The following is a 22,550-nucleotide window of genomic DNA, read 5'->3' on the forward strand; positions in this document are numbered from 1 at the left end:
AAGAGAGACACTTGCCCTAAAGGTTTGTCTGAAAGTAAATGCAATAAGAAAGTGAGGTACAACAGGTATTATGGATGGTGAGGATTGCTGCTCAGAATCTTTAAGACGTGGTCGTTTACCTATAGACTGTTTTTCACTATTTTATTAAGATTTTTAATTGGAGTGTCCATAATAAAGAAAGGAGAATTTCAGTGCCCACTGACCCCACCCACCATGGTGCCCTACGGTTGGACACACTACAATGTCAAACAAGGACACTGCAGCAACGGCAGGGTTTCGTGAGCACTAAAACCAAACACCAGCATCAGATATAATGTCCACAACACCTGTTGAAAACATCCAATACTAGTACTTGGTTGATCCTAGCCCGAGTGGACCAGTCGATTGACCCAAAGGGGTTCACCCCAAGGCCGCCCGTCTTCAGGAATTCAAGGCCAAAGAGGTGTGGTAGAGTTGAATACCTCAACCACCAGGATTCTCTCCTCTCCTTTACGGGTTGCCACGCACGGAAAACATGTGGGTAGATGTTCAGATCCCAGAGGAAGTAAACTGAAAGCACAGAACCTTCCCTGGGAGGTCTTCTCACCACGTACAGGAATCCACATCGAGGGGGTTAGTGTGTTATAAGAGATGGTCCGTGAAATCATTATTCAATCAAAGTACCTCATGAATAAAAAACTGACGGTATAGTTTATTAACGAGTTGCCTTTCCTCTAATCTATCGCTTCAACATCAGGAATGGCTAATGCATGTAGTTCTCAAACAAACAAACATTGTCTAACAACTTATTACCATTAGAATGATTTTGTAAGAAATATACATTTTTTAATTTATTTATTTGAACTTTTAAGCGATTACTTTGTTTGTTTGTTTTGAATTTTCACGCAAAGCTACACGACGACTATATGCGCTAGCCGTCCCTAATTTAGCAATGTAAGACTAGAAAAAAAGGCAGCTAGTCATCACAACCCACCGCCAAATCGTGTACTACTCTTTTTACCAACGAATAGTAGGATTGACCGATACATTATACCGCCCTCAAGGCAGAAAGCGTGAGCATGTTTGGTGTGACTGGAATTCGAGTCTTTGACCCTCAGATTACGAGTCTTTAGCCCTATCTACCTGGCTGGCCATGCTAGGCCTAGATGATTGCTTCTCCAGTATGTTGGAGGCTACGAAATCAAAATTTAATATCTGTATAGGCCTATACACAGTCCATAAATTACTCATTAATACCCGTTAATACTGCTTGTGTAAAGGTGCATCTCGTAATACAATTCTTGGACTTGTGACACAAAATCCCAAAACAATGTTTTACTTGTATTCACGCTAAATCATTATGCTTACAAAAAGTAGTTAACAAATATTAATTCTAACCAAATGAAAACATTTCACAGTATGATAACCACTCTGCATCTTCTACATCCAGTGCCGGTGAGGCCAGCTGGGATACGACAGACATACTGCTTGTCCGGGTGTTATATATATATCATCAGATGTCATGAACGACAACTAATAATAATAATAATACACGGATCTTTTCTCACACCAATCAACACAGGTCTTTGACTAGTAATATTGAGTTTGTAAAGTGATTTGTAAAGGAGAGAAAACCCATCTTTACAGACCACGGCCTCGGTGCTGTTATTCAAGGTACCTGCTTTTGGCAGCTCTTTAACTCTTTACGACTGGTATGAAGGAATGTTGTGCATATGACCATTCCAGCCACTTATGCTCTTGCTTGGTGCCCCACTTGCTTTGCCCTCTGGCGGATATTATGACATTGACTTAATTTTTCACCTTGGTAAAGTAGCTCAAGGCCTAGCTATAATTATTGAGAGAAGCGTCTTCATGTTTCTTCCTCTGTTTCCTTTTTTCCTTACTCTGCTTTCTGATAATGTATACATTTAGCTAAATGCGATTATTAGGAATGCATTCTTATTATCACAGATAAATGCAGTCCTGAAGAAGCGGTCTTATTTCAGTCCTAAATAAAGTGACTGATATTACCTATACATCAGTACGAGGTTGTTCAGTACTAGTAGTACTATTTCAGCCTTAACATTAAGTGACAAATAATATCCATACGGCTATTTACAACCTTTGTCCTCATTGTTTTAGGTTATCACTTTTATTTATTTGAATCTTTAACAAGTTCTCAACAAATTATACGTTTCAGATGATTGCTAATGACACTAAACTTTAAAATTATAGAAATAAAACTTGGAACTTATATCTGGACATAAAGGTCATACGTCGTTACACTGTTAATCGTTCATTTGTTCGTGGGCTAGAAAGAAACGCTGTGGAATGTTGTTATTGCTTAAGCGCAGAGTAACACAAATGGACACTATCTGTGTTGTATGTTAAATTACCGTTCATCCACTGAAAGGATACGTATTGTGGAGAGATATTAAGAAACAAATCTTTGGAGAGGACAATTAAAATGCACGGTCAACACGTTGTATTTAATTATGAATAAATTTATGAACAAAATCGAAAACTTCTATCAGGTAGAATTTTGTCACTAGGTGCTTATTTAGTTATAGTAACATCAGTTTAACTATGAAATAATCATTTAGATTCACGTTTTATTTTTATTTGATAGAGACTAGGATTTTAAACCTAAAAACACCTCACGCGCAGCACACGAGGGCTCAATGGCCAGATTGGAGACCTTAGAGTTCCAATACAGCCGTTTCTAATTTTATATTAGTCACCAGATGAGGAAAGTGTGTAATAACACCTGTCTTTCACAGGTTCTTCCTTTTTCATGCCTTCTAGTACCTCAGCGCCATCTCTGTAGACTTATACTACTATACAGCGGGTTTCGACATCCCTGACGGGCAGAGCACATATAGCCGTTTCTGTAACTTTGTGCTTAATAACAAACAAGTACAAAAGTTTATTGTTTTTTGTTTACCTAGAAGAACAGGATTGATTCTTAATCTTATAAAATCACCATAACTGAGAGTGCATAGCGTATTAGGTTGCACCATGTCTTTAGCCTTGGACTGCTAAATGTGCATCTCAGTACATAAACACTAATTTACACCCAGTCCTTGTTTGAAAGGAGTATATCAGCAGTTAGTTGTTTAATTATGTAGATATTGGTACAAGGGAGAAGTTCGAGCGTGGTTTAGTGGCTAGCGTGCCCTGACTAGATTGAAAGATTCATAGTTGACGGAAATTTTTTCTTTGTATTTTGAAGCCATATCTGGACTCTAAAAGTGACGGGCAAATCCTACTCTTCGGTTAAACAAAAATATTTCACGATATGGCGATGCATACTGTTAAGCACCTGCCGTTTCTTTAGTCTATTAGTTCAAAATTAAATACAGCTACACGCAGACAGTCCTCGTGTCATCTTCGGGCGAAAATGATAAAGAAACAAGGTGATATGAAAACTATAATTTTTGTTTCAAAACGTTTCCCGAGTTTGATTCTGATTTTTAGTTGTTAGTCTCCGTTCTTTTATCATGTTTTTTTAACATTAGTACATTATCTCTGCTTTGATAACCTTACACTATACTGTAAGACATAAATAATGTGAATGAATGCTTGAATATCGAAGAAAGTAGTTTAAATGAGGATAGTTTTTGAAATAGTGTGGATCAAAATTACGGGCTACGAAAATACGGTAAAAATACGGTAGCCAGATGGTTAAGGCACTCAACTCCTAATCCGAGGGTGGCGGGTTCGAATCTCCGTCACACTAAACATGCTCGCCCTTTCAGCCATGGGGACGTTATAATGTTACGGTCAATCTCATCATTTGTTGGTAAAAGAATAGCCCAAGAGCTGGCGGTAGGTGGTGATGACTAACTGCCTTCCCTCTAGTCTCACACTCCAAAATTCGGGACAGCTAATGTAACGTTGCGCGAAATTCAAAACAAACTAAGAAGATACGGAAGGTAGAAGAAACGCAAAAACGTATCTATCCCCATATTCTTCTTCGTTGTTTCCACGTGTTGGGTTGCTCTAACCAGCTTTATTACGAGCGCCAGAGGGTAGTGAGGGGTTCAACTGAGCTGGGCTGGTATCCCATCAAGGAGATGTGTGTTTTCTGACGGACTTATTATATATTTATTTTAATATCGACGTTTGTGTATGTTAAATTTATATTTAGAAATTAAATCTGATTATTGCGAAATTCTCGCCTAGTCACTGAAGTTGTAAAATATTTTCGTGTATAAGAATCAACAATATACAAGAGTATGTAATTATTAAAAAATCGTCAGTGTTGTTGTGCAAGCTGAAATATCAAGGAACATAGTTCAAGCTTATAAAATTAAGTGATGAAACGCCCCAAGACACAGTATGTGATATTTATTTGCTACAATTGGTATACCACAAACCTCGAAGGTGAAAACTAACTAACGCTTATTAATCGGAAACTTCAGATATTTGGCAGGGAACGCGTTTAAATTTCGAACATTACAAATCACTTAACTTCAGCAGAATAACATCGAACGTTAGTATTTTTACGAAAACATTACATAGCTTCATCAGTAAAAACTTAACTTATACCGATATCAACTCGAAATTAATTCAATCATCGTGAACCATCGACAAGATATCAAGAATGTTCCGGATGAGAGAAGATTCAATATTGTTTGTAAGTTCGTCATACTTTTCTATATAAATCATTATTTGTAATAATCGTTATTATAAATTGCATATCAAAATATATTTTTTTAAGAAAGAAAACTATGTGTCAATCTTGTTGGTAAATATCATAAATATGATTCATATTAATATTTAATTAACTTCTAACTTTTAATTATAAGTTAACTGAGCTTCAGGTTATTAAAATCGTAATATGTAACTGCTATAATTCTTACCACTTCTCCCATTTAAACCGTAGTCTAGCTGCGACTCGATTATGTGTGCCGTCTAGACATAAGGTAAATTTTTGTTGTTTACTCTGACGTGTTGGTTTCTTGTAAAAATCTGTAGATTAAATTATATTGTTAATTAGCATTGCTTAGTGTAGCTTTCAAACTAGCTGTAACATTTCATTTTTCTCAGTTTTTATATCTTACCTGTAATATCAATCTATTTTAGCACTGATTCACTTTATCAAGAAGAAATAATTGAAATCCTCCTGTACATGCTGAAAGCGATATTTTTTTTTAAAGAATGGTCCGTATTATCGTTTGAAACTACAGTATTAACGCTTTGTGCAAGTTAACCAAGAAACAAAACCAATTAGGCTGAGAAACAGGAATCTGGTAAATTATATATAAAGAAAAAGATTAATACATGGAACTAGCAACTATATTGTGTAGAAATGGAAGAATAAAGTTTGGTTTGAATTTCGTACACAAGGGCTATCTGCACTAGCAGTCCTTCAGTTAGCAATTAAGACTATAGAGAAGGCAGCTAGTCATCACCACCCACCGCCAACTCGTGGGCTACTCTTTTACGAACGAATAGTGGGATTGACTGTCACATTATAACTCCCCCCATAAAAAATAAAAGGGCAAGCATGTTTGGTGTGACGGTGATTCGAACCTGCGACCCTCAAATTGCGAGTGGAGCGACTGAACCACTAGGTCATGCCGGATCGAAAGAAAAGTATGTGTCAAAAGTTTCACAATTTCATCGCTTTTTATGTGGTTGTGAAGAAAGACATACGTCTACAGAAGCCAACTGAAACAATTCGAAAGTAATTTTCCTAAAAACAGTAATGAAAAAAATCTTTACTTTTGAAATCTCTCTTGACTGTACCTGTTTCACCATTTTGTGAATGGATGTCCAATCAAAGCAAAACAATTTTTTTAAAACAGTAATTTGTTTTAACTGAGTTTGCTTTTATCGTTTTTACGTAAGAAAGTTAATTTTATAAGCAATAAATTATTTGAAAATGATGCAATCGTATCATTCAACCTTCAACCGAGACTAGAAAAAACGTGCTTTCGGAAAACTTCCAGATATATTTTAACGAGATGAACATAAAAACAGGCTATCTATGTGTAGATTACTTTGTCAAAGGTAATGAACTTTCACCAAAATCTTAACACAGAACGGAACAACTAATTTTTAAATTGATATATTTTTGTAAGATGAATCAATGAGCATAAAATATGTATTGTTTGAAACCTCTAATACGAAGCTATTGCTGAAAACAAATTTTGTATTTTTTTATAATTTGCTGACTATTTTGATGACCAAAACCTTCCTATTTCCTGTACCCTTGATTGTAGAGTTAAGAATTAAGAAGAAATTAAATTCACACATGATAATCTCCGTGACACCAAAGATGCTCGCCCTTTCAGCCGCGAGGGCATTATAATGTGACGGTCAATTCAACTATTCGTTAGTAAAAGAATAGCTCAAGAGTTGGTGGTGAATGGTGGTGACTAGTTGCCTTCCATCTAGTCTTACACTGCTAAATTAAGGACAAATAGCGCAGATAGATCTCGTGTAGCTTTACGCAAAATTCAAATCAAACCAATCAACATATGATAAAGGAAATTGTATTTTCTGGAATTAAATTTTGCAAACTGAAGAGCAGCACCATAAACACACATCAGCTAAATACCTTAGTCAGAGACCCCTAAGATTTATGTATAGCTTTCCCTAGGTTTAGTTATTGACGATATACATTTAATGTATAATTTGAAAAACATGAGAATTTGAAGATGACGTAGCATAGTTTTAAATATTCCCTGTAGATGGCAGGGCATACTAATTTATCAGAATATAATTAAATTATGATACATGAAAATATTAAATTTGGTTGTAATATGTTATGTCATGGGCGTATTCAAGGTTACAATATCTCTTTTTATTACTTTTCTCTTTCTGCAGAGTAAAATGTCTAAAATATTTACAACTAAATTATAAACTATAAGGACGTTGAAGAAATATGGAGGGAGATTTTCGAAATTTTTCGGTTTAATCAGCACAATGAATTATCGTCAAAATATTGAGAAAACCAATCACGTTAATAACTTTATATTTTCGTTTCAGTAAAGCTAAAATACGGTTGTATCGACTAAATGCCACTTTCTTGATTAAAACATCAATCTGTAAACCAAACTCTTACCTAATTCACCTCATGGAATAATTAAACGTTTACTTCGTGGGAATGCCTGAAGCCATTTTATCAACAGGTTATATGTTGATTCTATCCAAATCGATTGGCTAAAAACGTGTTATGCGACTTCTTTCTGGTCGTCAAGGGTGTACGAATGAACGAAACTAAGTTTCTCGTAACAGCACGCATTGATTTACGAGAGGAGGAGGGCTCTTTCAAAGAGGCTGACTTGGGAGTGGCAGTGAACCCAACCAAACTGCCCCAACGGGACAGTAATAAGTTTATGTGCTTACAACATAACAGTTTGGGTCGATTCCCTGTGGTGGATACAGCAGACAGCGCAATGTGGCTTTGCTTTAAAAGTACACAAACAATAACTAAATACTTTATACACTTAACTTCACACATTCCAGTAGGTCAATTTAATAAATCCATTTTAAATAATTATGATATTGAATAAAACTTAAAACAAAACTTCGAAATAAATCATTTTAAATAATTGGAATAACTTAATACTATGTTTGTTTGTTTTTTTTTAATTTCGCGCAAAGCTACACGAGAGCTATTCGCACTAGCCGTCCCGAATTTAGCAGTGTAAGACCAGAGGGAAAGCAGATAGTCATCACCACTAACCGCAAACTCTTGGGCTACTCTTTCAGCAACGAATAGTGGGATTAATCGTAACATTATAACGCCCCCACGGCTGAAAGGGCGAGCATGTTTGGTGTGACGGGCATTCGAACCCGTGCCCTCATGTTACGAGTAAAACGCCTTAACCCACCTGGTCATGCTGGGCCAACTTAATATTAAAGGAATTGTTTACACTTCGTTTAATATCCCTTCTACCAGTTGTTAACGTAAGGATTTTTTTTTATACTTTGTCTAACATCTCTTCAACCTACCGTTATTGTCCGACCCTGTGTGTTCCTGGTATCATATTACTAAAATACACCACTCGGAATGCTACAGTTCTTTGTTGAATCAGTACGCTGCGAAAACAGCCTACCATGCAGCTTCACACAAACAAGTTCCTCTGCAATTAATATTTTTTATTAATGTGTCAGATAGAAATTCATACACTTCACAGAGATATGCGTTATATTTTTAAAATCACAAATTATACAAACGAAATCGTGATTTGGCACTCCAATTGTCAACTGATGGTAGGAATGAGACGACATTATGACATAACATTTCAAAACATAGTAAAGCTATATATATATATATATAGAACCCAAAATCACCCATCTCACCAACAACTTTTCCAATCCTATATTATCCGAATATTTGTTTTAAGCTCCATTATCCTATACTTCTGCTTTACGGACTTCTTTTTACACTTTATTGTATTATATTCAGTTATTGTTCTTAATATTGATATAACTAAAATTAACATGTTTTACTACAAACAGTAAACATAAGCTATTCATGTTGATGCAGTTAAAACTGAAGATCGTACACATGCTAGTATTCAATTTTCCTGTGTTAATATTGAAGACAGAACTCAAAAGTCACCCATCTTAGTACTGAATAGAGTTAATATTGAAAACGAAACTCGTAGTAATATTTAATATAATTAATCCTGAAGACAAAACTCAGAAGTTAGGCATAGTAATATTTAATAGTAAAAGAGAGAACTCACATTGATTGTTTTCAATTAAATGCAAAGCTACACAATAGGTTATATGTACTCTGCCCACCACGTGTACCAAATAGCTGAACAAAATTTTTATTTTAACAATAAACAAAATAATACAGTGATTGTACCCGCACTGACAGAACGGTCCTTTACTTTCTCTAACAGGTGTTCAGTCATTAGCTTTCTTTCTCCCGTGATTTAATGTCTCCAACAGGTGTTCAGTCATTAGCTTTCTTTCTCCCGTGATTTAATGTCTCCAACAGGTGGTCCGTGATTTAATGTCTCCAACAGGTGTTCAGTCATTAGCTTTCTTTCTCCCGTGATTTAATGTCTCCAACAGGTGTTCAGTCATTAGCTTTCTTTCTCCCGTGATTTAATGTCTCCAACAGGTGTTCAGTCATTAGCTTTCTTTCTCCCGTGATTTAATGTCTCCAACAGGTGTTCAGTCATTAGCTTTCTTTCTCCCGTGATTTAATGTCTCCAACAGGTGTTCAGTCATTAGCTTTCTTTCTCCCGTGATTTAATGCCACAATACAAAACAAACTTATTCCTATACAAAAATAAACAGGTCCTTTCTGTAGATCGGCTAAAGAATAACTGACGAAAAAAAGCATGCTTGGATTCAGAATATTAACTCACTCTCTTTGTTTAGCGGACTGTGTCACCCTGCGACCTCTTCTCACTAAGAGTCTATCAGTTTCAATTAATATCATAATCGGCTAGCAAATGAAACTCCATTTTGAAATGCAGGCTCGATATACGACGCTAAAACATCTATGTGGGCAAAAAGTGTCACTTACAAAGTGAACAAAATGAGAAGTGACTAGACTCACTAAAGCAAGATAATGTTAGCAATTCTGAAATACGTGTCGCTGTCATGATATTCAACTGAACTATTATTTATTTGGAAAACATCTATATTCAAATTGACAAAAATTACTCGTTTTAGTATTTAATGTAGTTAAAATCGAACATAATACCAAACAACAAACAAACACCAATTTTTGGTATTTGATATCAGGAAAATACTATTTAACATATTCAAAACTGAAACAGTACTCAGAAAGTATTCAATTAGATGTTAAATATAGTTAAAATTAAAAAGGTAGTACTCATCTTAATAGTTAACATAAGTAAATTGAAGATAACGCCCTCAAGTTACTTTTAGATATCTGATATTGTTAAGACTAATAGAAGTTGTTACAAGTTATTCGTATTAGTATCTGTTGTTGTTAAAATTGAAGCCAATACATACAAAGTTACTTATGCCAATATTTGATGCTTGTAAAATTAAAACCCATCATCACAAGTTGCTTGCTTTAAAATTTTCATATAGGTAAAACTGAAGACAGAAGTCACAAACTAATCATTTTAAATGTTTGATATGGTGAAAATCGAAGACAGTAATCAGGTTAATGCTTAACATAATTAAAATTGAAGATAAAATACACATATTATTCATTTTAATACACTTATAGTGAAAATAAATTACTCGTGAATATTTAATGTCTTAGTAATCACAAGTTACTCGCGTTGATAACGAATATAGTTAAAGTTGTTGAGAGTACTTACAAGTTATTCATATTTATTTTATTAAAATTGCAGACAGTATATAAAAGTTAGTTATGTTTATTTTCAACAGAGGTAAAATCAAATATAAGAAACTTAAATTACCCATGATAATATTTAATATTATTGTATCAAGGTAACATTCCCACTTTACTCACTTTATCATGTAACGTATTTAAAACTAAAGATAGTACTTACAAGTTACTCATCTTAATATTTAATATAGTTAATATTGAAGATAGTACTTGCAAATTATTTACGTTAACTATTGACAAAATTAAAGTCGAAGAAAGAGTTCACAAACTTACGCTAATATACAATATTACTACGAACATTAGTCTCTTATAATAGCACTTACCACCACCTACACACATTTATGACACGATAAAACACTGACTATATCGACTCATATTTTCCTGTCAGCCCGAAATTCTCAGCTTGCCCACACCAACTGACACTTCGCACCTTATCCGCTCGACGCACAATTTTCATTAAATACGCTTGCAATTTTAAGTATTGACGCAGTCTAGCGGTGTTTCCCTAACTGCAAACAGTTTATTTGATTATCAATTGGGTGCTTTACGATTTGTTTTTGTTTTTAATTCATAAATGACTCAAATTATTATGAGAACATAATGTTCTATGTATGATTTTATATAATATAATAAAACTGTGTGTGCTCTTCTAAAATCATTTATAATTTAGTTAAACAAATCACTAGTTCGAAAAATGAATGTAAGGTTATGTACACATGTTGACATTGTAACTGTGTCTTTCAGGGACGGTACTAGCCAATCAGAAGATGGTAAACACGTGTGTTCTGTATTGCATCATTACTATTTTTGTCATGATTCCTCATTATCCACATTCTATTTCCCGTATGTGAGTGCGCAGTGCGAACACTAATTCCCCTACCCCTTCCCTCTACTTAACCATTCTGGAAACAGTCAACAGGAGGTACAAGTACTGCGACCTTCACACCATAAAAAGAAACAAAGTTGTACTGGTCTTTACAAGAAAACATTTCATAAATATGCACAAATGATAATGGTTCTGTAACTTTCTTTTGTGTTAAGTACCTTGATAATTGTGCAGATCAGTAATAAAACAAACAAAATCATTCTGACCTTCAGAAATTCAATTCACTAAGGAAAATCTCTGACTTCTCCTGGAATATTTTAAAATGACATTTTGTCCAATTTCCTTTGCACATAATGGTAACATAACAGAAGGAAAAACACAACTTCTATTGCATGTTAATCTTCATCAACAGTTTTTTTTTCAATAAACCTAAAAAGAGAACATTTTAATGTCGTGAGACTTCTCTTTACATGATTTAACACATATTATAATTTTGTTTGTTTATTTAGAATTAAGCACAAAGCTACAATGGGCTATCTGTGTTCTGCCCACCATAGGTATCGACACCTGGTGTTTAGCGGTGTGAGTCCGCAGGCATTCATCTGTGCCACTGGGAGGTACATATTATAGAATCAATAGGCTCTAAATGTAGGGATGGTCAAGACATTCAATAAGTATAACACAGATATGTTCTCTAAAAATAAGTAATGTTAGAGAATTTTACTTCAAACGATAATTACCACTCTCTTTTATTGGTTTCTTTATCCAACAATCCCCCTCCCTCAAATGGAAAAAAAAAAAACACCGTTAAGTTACCAAAATGAGAAAGTGACGAATCTATCAAATTTGGCTTGTCGTGGCCAAGTAGTTATGACGGGTTCGAATTTCTGTCCCACCAAATAAACTCGTCCTATCAGCCGTGGAGGTGTTATAATGTGACAATCAATCTCATTATTCGTTGGTAAAAAAAGTACCCCAAGAGGTGGGTGACTAATTGTCTTCCCTCTAATGTTTCACTGATAAATTAAGGATGGTTAACGCAAATAGGTCTCGTGTAGCTTTGCGCAAAATTCAAACCAAATCAGTTTACTAAATTGTTTATCTATCTTCTTGTTTCGGTTGATAGAACTCTACACCTACCTTATCACTAACCATAATATAAGCTTAAATCCGCTGTGTGTGTTTCTCGGCAATGCAAGATGCCATCGCTTAGTCGATAACTATTATTATTATTATTTTAAACCATAATTCTAATGTAAACGGTGTTATCATTACCCTTTACTTTAAAAAAAATAAAAAAATACAGGATGAAACAGAAATTATTAGCTAATAATAGAAGAACATTACATGATTGTAACATATAGAATACTCAGTGACCTGTACACTATACAGTTGGAGTCCTTAGGAAGCCAACTCTTAGGTTATGTATGAAACGAAGGAGTAGAAAGAACATCAAGACACATGATATTAAATTTTATTACACAAATTTACAGAATACATTAAATTTCCGTCAGGGAAAACCCTCACAAAACAAGTAATGAAAAACATTTTGCAAAATAGAATTCAAACAAGAATATAAGGAGGATACAACTAACATAGACCATTCTTACTTGAATGCTGATACTAATATTTAATATTATATTGTGAAATGCATATTTGACTTTAACAGTGCTGCAGTTGAAAGTTATATATTCCTGACTGTTGGTATGTAGTTTGTTTTTCATGTCAGTGTAGATATCAATGAAGTGTGACAAGAAATTACGCACAAGGAAAATCAAGTTGAGCCAAAACTTGTCCCGACAATTACAAACTCTCGCTACAAGGTCAGTCGAATTGACCTACCTTGTAACTATTTTGTACTTCTGCATTTTACAGTGTAACGTTAAATGTTATTATCAAAAGACATGTAGGGATGATCTATGCATAGTTGTTCAGTGCATATATTTTTGTTTGCATTCTTTTTATCGCTATTATCCCTACATAATTTTACATTAACGAAATGTGATTTTTGTTACTTGTCATTATGAGCATTTTTATATTTATAAAAATATGTATACATATAATTTTCCGAATGGATGAAGCTTGACAACGAAAAAAAATATTATTTTGCGAACTTAGGTTTCATTTTACTGTTTAGATTGCTAACTACAACTCACATTCTACACAGTTAACATCCTTACGTCTACAAGAAGCTTCCATTTCATATTTTAAGAGTAATACTTGATGCAAACCTATAAGCGAGTACTTTCTTCCTAGTTAGTCAGTTCTTGATGTAATGTACGAAGTTTAGTTTTATTTTGTTCCACAACATATTTGAGTTCACAAAGAACAACCAGATCACATATATTTTTAGTCATGTCTAAAAAACAGTTATGATTTAGAGGCTGTAGTCACATCCGTGAAATTGCCGAAAACATTCTTAACTGTAGTTATTTTTTTAAGTTCTTTCCCTTCAAGCCATGCGAACAAAATTCACAAAGAAAAAAAAACATATAGCAGCGATCCCAGCTCTGACAGCCAAATTCAGCTAAAAGCCGTCCAAAAGACCAGTAAGAAGACATAAGCCGATGATCTAATAGATCCTGACAAAAAAGAATTAAAGGACTCCTGATAATGCCTGAAGACAATTTCAGAACCATTTTCCAAAATCCTGAAAAAACTCCTAAATGATGCCACCATTGATATCAACTCCGGTTCTATACTGATCCGTTATCTATAATCTCTGAATAAAATTACTTGCTTTGTGAGATAGCAAAATATTTTTATTGTGGTTTTGTTTATTGTTTATTTATATTATTCTATTTTTTGTTTTTTCTATCAATTTTTAGTTACATCTAAAACGTTAACTCACTTTTTAGCTGTTCATGTTCATTTTGGATCGATATGTATATGTAATGAAACTGATGCCAGCTTCCCTAGCATTGATATACAGATATTATTAATGTAGCAAAAGAGTATGTAAGTTTATAATCACATGAGATGCACTCTCATGACTTGTTGTAGTGAATAAATACCTTGTCATAAGCTTCATAGACACAGTCACGAGATAGTTAATGATCCATATAATTAGTGAATTAATGCTATTTGTCACTCGATATTGTTATTAATATAGACAGTGATTTTGTAATATTGTGTTTTTCAATTCATTTTTTTTCTGGTTCCTTTTTCTAATTCCATTATTTGAAATAATTTATACTGATGTTTATGTTTTATTGTTAATTAACATTACTATCAGGTAAACTTGTTGGAAGTTTTCATATAGAATAACCTTCATTAATCAATACTTTGATTTATTATAAGTTGTCACGTGGTATTTCAGTTTTGAAAACCATAAGTAGGTTAACACTACTACTGCTATTGGGTGTGTTATTACTATTTGTACGTTTACATACTTTATACTGATGCGACCCTATCTAATTAGTTGGAGAACAAATCGTCACATATCACACGTGACTGTACATTGTACGAAGTACCATGCAGATCATATTCTTATGATACTACGATGTGATTCCCACATTATTAGCCTTTCATACCACTTTTCCTCATTGTTTACAAAGTTGTTTCCATTATTATATTTAAACGTTTTTGCTGAATTTTAAAAGCTTTCGAAGTATTACAATTAATACATTAATACTATTAAGGCCTAAGAGCTTTGGTATATTTGAATAAAATGTGAACGTTTCATCAAATTATATATTCATTTAGAGTAAAAAGAGACCTTTTTTTTAATGTTTTGAAGCGAATTCAAAGCAGTTACTTAGAATGTGAAAATTTTTCCTTCAGAGAAGTTTAAGCTTATCAAAAATTTAATTTTAAAATCTTTTTGTCCAACCTCTACCCTTTAAGTTAAAAACCAGTTATATTGTGTTTAGGATTCAGTGATTAACTTTGAATTATCGTATAAATATAAACCACATCGTGAAAATCTTACGCTGTGTAATACTTGATATTCAAGCAGTATTTCTGATTGAAAGAATAAAAATATTTCAGAATAACCACTATAGTTCGTTGTCCGATGTTCTATGTGAGTTTATTATGTTCAACTAGACGTGTAATAACTTCGTATTTCGACTATTAACCTCTGCGGGTTGAAATAAGTATAAAATTCAAAAAATAACTTTCTTAGCTTTACTAAAATCTTCGTGATAAACATGTATTAAAATTTACATAGTGAACTGAGAAATAATTATTTTATATATAGACTTTTATTTCACTTCATTATAATACCAATAATTTTCTTGTCACATAAAATAAAAATAAAACATGGCAGGTTAGGTGACTGATTAATACGGTATTCTTTCAGTTATGTTGTCATCTTTCTCCTTTTCTTCCATTCAATATTATTTTATTGATTTATAACGTTAAAATCCGGGGTAAGATTCGCTGTGTGGGAAAGAGCACGGGATAAATAATTTTTTAATGTATCTTGCACTAAACTAAACAAATAACTATTTGTCCTATATAAATAAATTTTAAAGCTATTACTCAGTATTAATTATTTCCAGATTTTTTAATTTTTTAAAATACGGATAAGACATATTTCTCAAAGAGTAACATAACGTACACGTTGAATTAAAGATGTAAAATAGGCTTAAAATTCATAGGCCTGATCCATGAAATATTTTGCGTTACCAATAAAAGTTAAATCTAAACTTCATAGAGTAACCTAAAATACGTGTTTTGTTAGAGACAACGCTAGACCACTTTTCACAGTATATCCCAGAGAGCATTTTGTGTCGTAGTTAGTTTCAAAGGTAATCGAGAGTCTTGAAGTGCACCTTTTGTTACAGATTTAGTTTAAGTATAATCTTTAAAACATAGCACAGATAACTAAAGAAAAGTGTTTTCAAGTGTTTTTCAGAAAGAGTAAAATGGTTAATGTTTTGATCAACTGATTTTTAGAAATATCTGACAGCGTATCGGAAACAAAGTTTATCTGTCTTACAACATGTTTAATTTTGAAATGTTAACACTAAATCTTCTACTGTGGAAACCAATATCAGAATATACCTCGAATATTAGTGAATAGCTAATCATTGATATAATATGTTGGTATAATATCTTTTATGCTAAATGTTAGAATCATATCAATTGTACGTTGTCAACTAACTGATCAATATGCCCTATGTGGGTGTAATATTAATTATGAGGTAGTATACTCTCTAATTGGTTAACAAGCCGTATGTGGGGGGGGGCGTGATATTAATTGTGAGGTAGTGTAATCCCTGACTGATTAACAAGTGTTACGTATTACGATTTCAAATACCCTGAAAGTGAGTTAAATTGTAATTTAGATATAGAAGTTAAATAAGTATCGATATGCATCAAATTTATAATATTTGCCAAGATTGATACACAATTTTCTTTCTCGTTTTTTACAAATATACTTTAGTATATAAAATATAATACAAAATATAATAATGATTTGAATACAAAAGTTTTACAAACATACAAACAATATTGAGTCTTCTATCGGATCTGGAACTTCCTTGATATCTTATCGAGGGTTCACGATTAATGAATTAATTTCAAGCTGATACAGATACAATTCACTTAAGTGATCTTTGCTGATCACACGTGAGTTTTTCATAGCCTAAAGTTTAAATACTAACGTCTGATGTTTTCCGCTGAAGTTACACGGTTTGTAATGTTCGAAATCTGTAAACGTTCCTGGTCATCATTTGAAATTCCCAATTAATAAACGTTATACCAACTATAAGAAACAAGTCGTATATACTGTTTCTTGGGGCATTGCGTTGGTTAATTTTATATGCGTGAGGCGAATTTCTAGGAGTTTCAGCTTGCACAACAATATTGACTATACATATATTGTTAATTTTTACACGTGAGAACCTTCTGCAACTTTAGTGAATAGGCGGGAATTTCGCAATACAGGTTTAAAAGTATAAAATGTACATTTCTATACATATATTCAACTGAAACAAACGTCAATATTAAAATAAATATATAATAGTGAATCCATTACATCTCTTTTCTTAGAGAATTAAAAGTTGGCATTAGATAATTTTAAACTAGGATATATATGAATATATACATATCTGCTTAGGTTTTCCAACTATTTGACAGGCATGACAAGTTTTATAAAACTGAGAAACATCTTGCCTAATTTTTGGCCAAAAAAAATGTTTCATAACTTTGTCGCATGTTTTGTTGACATATAAGTAACCTCCCATGCTGAGCTCATGGGCAACTTTCAGTATTTCAGAATGATAGGCTTTTACAACAGCAATTTGGTAAACTACAGACCAGTCCTTTGAAGCTGGTACATCTCGGAGTTTCCATTTCCTCATAAGCATACCATTTTTAAAAAATAAAATTACCATTTGGGACTGCGTAATAAAATACTGAAGAGATCTGCCGATCCTTTTCTTGCTCGACGATCAGTTTACTTTTAGTAAACGGTACTTCTCCGGGTGAACCAGATCCCTCACGTTCATCACTGCCACTAATCAAGGATTTGTCAGCAGTACAGTTATCCACAAAATTCCCGTCGTATCCAAAAAATGTAAGAAACAAATCTATAATATCATTTTTTCAAAATACACGTCTATCATTTTTTTGTGGTTTAATCTTTTAGCTTGAACTCGAGTCACAGCACTCGAGGGAAACACATTGGGATTTTTCTGAACAAAAACAACATCATCCTTAGATAAAACAGTGAATGGCTCGCTAACCATTTTGTGTTCGTCAATAACTTTTCCCCAGCCAAATCATTTCCCAACAATAATGATACACCCTTCTTTGGCAGAGTAGATCTTACTCTAACAGCAAATGATTCCGAAACTAAGTCTGATGTTAAGCAAATGTTATGAAAAGGAGCATTAAGAAAGTTACCCTCAATACCTTGAGCAATAATAGACTCACCAATGTCAGAACTTGCATCTAAAGGCAATGTACACTCTAACAATAATAACTGAGTCGCCTCAGTATCATGCAGAATACGTATGGAATTGACAACAGGTCGAAATTCCTTTCTGTCTGCATCAGCTTTTTTATCCGTGGCCAAATCAACAATATCAGTTGACTAGTGAAACTACTTCCATAAGTGGACACTGAGTGTTGCCACCTTTTTTTTTTCCTTTTCAAACTCCAATAATTATATGTAATCAGATATAACATGGCTAGGCTTTTACAAAAATGGCAAAAAAACCTTGATGAAGTTATATTCTGCCTGTCAGAATATTTCGAACTAAAAGAGTCAGATTTCTCAGAATAATTCTCAACTTCAGTGAATAGAACAGATATGGGATTTTGTTGAGATGGCAGGAATTTCTTTTTGTGAAAAATGGTTTTATGTATCAAGTGTATTCATCGTAAAGAGACTTTGCTTCCTGTAGTGTTTCAACTTTCTTTTCATCCAAGTAAGTTTTTAGGTCAACAACTGTACAACGTTTAAATTCATTAATTAGACATAATTGTTTTAGTTAGTCGAAACTGTTGCCAACATTCATAGAATTACACCATCTATCAAAATAAACCTCTTTTTCATGAGCAAATTCCATATAAGTATAATTAACTTGTTTGCGATAATATCGAAACTTTTGGCGATAACTTTTCAGTACTAACTCATATGCTTTAAAAATAGCTATTTTAACCTTATCATAATTCGTACAATGTTCTAGAGAAAGGGTGGCACAAACTTCGTTTGTTTTATCAATGAAAACACTTTGTAATAATAATTACCATTTTTTCGGTGGGCCATTCCATGGTTAGGGCAAATATTTATCCACTTCATTTTCATTGAACGTTGGTACTTTAATATATCGATTAAGTTCAAAGTTGTCATTTTGCCATAGTCGATTGGAGTTGATTCTAATTTCCATTTATTTCAACCTAATTTCTGTCTCGGCTTCGATATGGGCTTGTACTTAATTGTTTGAGTTTTAGCTGGATCTCTAACTTATCGTTATCACTAACTCTGATTGGCTAGCGAGGACATTAGAGCATTCCACTAATGCTTCCTCTGATAATAAATGGTCAGTAACTGGTATTTCGATAATACGCTTTTTTAGTTTTTTTTCTCGTTGATTTTTTAACGTGTAATTATAAAACTTTGGCAATTTCGAACAGTTTACTTTTGTTGTATATTTTTAGTTGTTCAAGGAAGGGTGATTCAAGAAAATCTTGATAATCAGACATGATTAAATCTTATTGGTAGTGATAAATATAAATTGAATTATGATTCTAATTTTCATTTAGATCGAACTTTGTCTTTGATTCAGATCTTTAACACGCGACCTCAATTTATAATGTTACGTATTACCTTTTCAAATAGCCTAAACTGAGTTAAATTGTAATTTATAGTTAGAAGTTAAATAAATATCGTTATCTATCATATTTATGATATTTGCCAACAAGACTGACACACACACTTTTCTTTCTATTTCAGTACAAATACATTTTAATTTACAAACAATAATACAACATATCATAATTGTTATTTCAAATAATGGTTTATATACAAAACATTTTCAAACTTACAAACTGTATTGAGTTTATGTCGTATTCGGAACTTCCTTGATATCTTATCCAGGGTTCACGATGAGCAAATTAATTTCGAGCTGATGTAGATGCACTTTACTTATCGGGAGCTACCTAGTTCTTTGCTGATCACACGTGATCTTTTCACAGCCTAAGATATATAATGGCTTCATAAAATACTAATGTCCGATGTTAATCCACTGAAGTTAAATGATTTGTAATATTCGAAATCTATAAACGTTCTGGTCAATATCTGGAATTCCCGATTAGTAAATGTTAATCACAGTTATAGGTTGTTTTCGTTTATAATATACCAACTATAGCAAATCAATGATATATAATATACTATGACATACTGATATATCATTCTCTCACACTATATTATTCTCTATGAAAGAATGCATTTAAAAGATCGCTGCCACTATTACAATAATACATAAACCCAGTTGAAGGTTTTACTTCAAGGGCCTTCATAAGGCCACCATTTCTATTATGGTTTATATTCATCGTGTGAATCATATGCTTAAAGATAGACAATATGTGAATAAAATAAAATTTTAATTGAGCTTAAAAGGTCAGTTAACTTCACGTGATCGAAAATATTTAATGCAGCTTTACCTAAGAGTAAAAGTAAATCACTTTAATTTTGGGTCATTTGGTTTAAAGAGAGTTATTTAGAGCAGCAAAACTATAGAGTGAAAGGACGTGTAGACACAAGTATTGGTTAGGCCAAGCAAACTAGATTAGCAGTTTCTAAGACAAGTTTTCAAAAGAATCATACATGTGGACGGTTATTCTTCAATATTCACTGGGACTTTTCAACACAAATTTACTAAATTTTATGATATTATCATAATTAAAAATCGATTAGCGTTACGTAATATTAGCTTAAGCAATTAGCAAAAATAATGATGCCTGATATGGCTTTACAGAAACTGTTAATTTATCTGTCCTATCAATGGTAGTTATTTAGATTAATATATCTTTTAGGCCCCCCAGAGATCGGAAACGTAACCAGGGGAGGCTAGAGACTTTTGTTTCTCTTAACCCTACTTCATGAAGTAAGATTATACGTTACTTTAATATGAAGGATTTTGGACGAACAGGTGTGAAGTTTTTAATTATAAACAAAGATGTTCAGTGCTGGACTAACTTGGCAGAGCGTCTTAAGACATCAGGAGAAGTTGCGTTTGTGAAGATCTGGAAATAATGCGAGTTTAATGTTGATAACTGTTGCTGCTTCAGATTGGTGAAAACAGGAAAGAAAATTTATATGGACTAATGAACAGGACTGTACAAGATCATATGGATACAATCGAGAGAAAAAATAAAATTTCTTTGTGACTGATTCAATCACCTTACTTAATTTTTAAAAAGTTAAACAAATTGATTTACACATCAAAATGTATTTATTAACCAAATCAAGCAACTTATTTTAGAGATGTGTTTTTTTATATAATAAAGCACACCGAGCCAACAGCTTAATCCACGGAGGAGAATCGAACACCTAATTGTAGAGTCGTAAATCCGAAGACATACCATTGTCACAACGGGGGATGTGGTTTAAGTATTCTAAGATGTGGTCCTTTTCATGGCTGGGATCTGTAAAGAAACTGATGTGTTTGTGTGGGGAGTACCTCGATAAAACATTTTTACGGCCGTTAGTTTTGAGTTCATTCGTATAAGTCTCACACTGAATCCTATTTTGGCTTCACCTTTTATTCACACCGAAGGTTTTTGTTTCTTGTTAGATAGTAATAATAGACTGAAAGATAAACTGACAGTTAAATATACATAGTAATAGTCTGAGAGACTGATAGATAAAAGGCCATTTGTAGAAGAGAACTTGGTAACCAGTGTTTAAAAAATTCACAATTCTGATTCGTTAGGTTTGTTTCGAATTTCGCGCAAAGCTACACGAGGGCTATCTGCGCTAGCCGTCCATAATTTTCTAGTGTAAGACTAGAGGGTAGACATCTAGTCATCACCACCCACCGCCAACTTGTGGGCTAATCTTTTACCACCGAATAGTGGGATTGACCGTCACATTATAACGTCCTCATGACTGAAAGGGCGAGCATATTTTGTGTAACGGGGATTCGAACCCGCGACCCTCAAATTACGAGTCGAGTGCCTTAACCACCTGGCCATAGTTTTAATGAAGGCCAACTTTTTATCCATTTTCCATACTTGATTACATGCAGTAATACTACTTGTTCTACATATACTTTTGACAAAATAAGGTGAGAAATGCTTTAATACGTTGCAGTAGGACAACTGCCGTTATTAACAACCAGTAACAAGTTTCTCTCTAAAATAAAGAAAAGTGTATGAGAAATCTATAGTTGAATGAAAAATCTATAGTTGAATGGCACGGATTTTAATGGAAAAGAGACTGAGAAATCTAACTGTTTTTACATATGATAATTTAAAACACACTTCACTTCATAAGCGTCCGCAGGAATGGGTAAGAGGGAGCATTTGTTCCCTTATATTTCAGAAAAGCAGTTGCTCGTTATTATGATGTAAATTTAACATCGTAATTAATTTTAATATTTTAATAATTTTTATAAAACCCGGAAACATATTTTTTGTTATGTTGACTTACAATGTGACAGCTGATACCCTTACATACCTATTTTGACCTCCTCCCCTGAAGATATTTCTGTGGGCGGCCATGGTTCATTTACGTATTCGTATTCAATCAGACATTAGGTGCGGGAGTGAAATATTTCATTAATAAATGAAAGTTTAATATGAGTTTGAAAACAATTACATTCTTTGTTGGTCTTTCTTGTATTTTTTTCAGTTAATTTATTCAAGAAGAAACAACAGTTGTCTTCAACTCGTACAAAATTAACTTCTCCCACCCCAAAGTTCACACTTCGACCCTTCCTACATCAGATTCCTGCTTCACACAGTAAACTTCTCATT

General features: G+C 33.3%; 1 long non-coding RNA gene across 2 annotated transcripts in view; it reads right to left on the bottom strand.

Annotated features, from left to right (window-relative positions):
• Positions 1 to 7,590, bottom strand: part of LOC143255538 (uncharacterized) — a 42,840-nt gene extending 35,250 nt beyond the window's left edge. The window contains exons 1-2 of one of the 2 annotated variants that reach the window (XR_013030697.1): positions 7,055 to 7,590; positions 4,845 to 4,953 (exon numbers count right to left, since the gene is read on the bottom strand). This is a non-coding gene — a long non-coding RNA (uncharacterized LOC143255538). The remainder of the gene's footprint in view (positions 1 to 4,844; positions 4,954 to 7,054) is intronic. The other variant, XR_013030696.1, reaches the window with a different exon arrangement.
• Positions 7,591 to 22,550: the final 14,960 nt, after the last annotated feature.

The sequence above is a fragment of the Tachypleus tridentatus genome, chromosome 7 (genome assembly GCF_004210375.1).
Source record: "Tachypleus tridentatus isolate NWPU-2018 chromosome 7, ASM421037v1, whole genome shotgun sequence".
NCBI classification, from domain to species: Eukaryota; Metazoa; Arthropoda; class Merostomata; order Xiphosura; family Limulidae; genus Tachypleus; species Tachypleus tridentatus.